Raw genomic sequence first — 898 nt, 5'->3', positions numbered from 1 at the left:
AAAAAAGAATAAAGTGAAATTGAAAAAAAAGTAATGTCTTTTGTGATAATTTTAGCTAGTTATCTGTTGTTGATTCTCTAGCCAAAGAACTCTTTTCTTTTAAATCATTTAATTGGGGGCTCTGATCAAAATTCATATCCACTGTGTCAAGCACACTTGTACATATGTTGCCATTATCCTTTTCAAAACATTTTCTTTCTACTTGAGCCCTTGGTATCAGCTCCTCATTATTTTGCTCCCTGTCCTCTCTCTCCCTGATGACACTTGATAAAGTATACATTTTTATTATCTTCTCATATCTTACACTGTCTGTTGTGTCCCTTCACCCATGTTTCTGTTGTTCATCACCTTGGGTAGGGTTGGGGAGGATGGTTATACATCAATAATTGTGATTGGTTCTCCCTTTCTCCTCCCACCCTCCCCCTACCCTCATGGTATCCCTACTCCAATTATTTTTCCTAGGGGATGGGGGAGGCATCTGTCCTGGATTCCATGTGTCAAGAGCTCTTATCTGTACCAGTATACATGTTCTGGTCTAGCTGATTTGCAATGTAGTACTGACCCCATGATGGTGGGGAGGTGCGGGGGAGCATTAAAGAACTTGAGGAATGTTGTATGTTTCATCAATGCTAAACTACACCCTGGCTGGCTCGTCCCTTCCTTGTGAACGTTCTGTGAGGGAATGTCCAATTGTCTACAGATGGGCTTTGGGTATCCTCTCCACCCATTCTCATCCACATTGATATGATGGTTTGTTTGGGGTCTTCTAATGCGTGATACCTGAACCTGTCAACACCTCATGATCACACAGACTGGTGTGCTTCTTCCATGTGGGTTTTGTTGCTTCCCAGCTAGATGGTCACTTGTTTATCTTCAAGCCTTTAAGACTCCAGGCAAT

This window comes from Echinops telfairi, unplaced genomic scaffold (assembly GCF_000313985.2).
Source record: "Echinops telfairi isolate 266 unplaced genomic scaffold, ASM31398v2 ScPeMD7_7468;HRSCAF=8506_0, whole genome shotgun sequence".
NCBI classification, from domain to species: Eukaryota; Metazoa; Chordata; class Mammalia; order Afrosoricida; family Tenrecidae; genus Echinops; species Echinops telfairi.
This window is presented reverse-complemented; position numbering follows the sequence as displayed.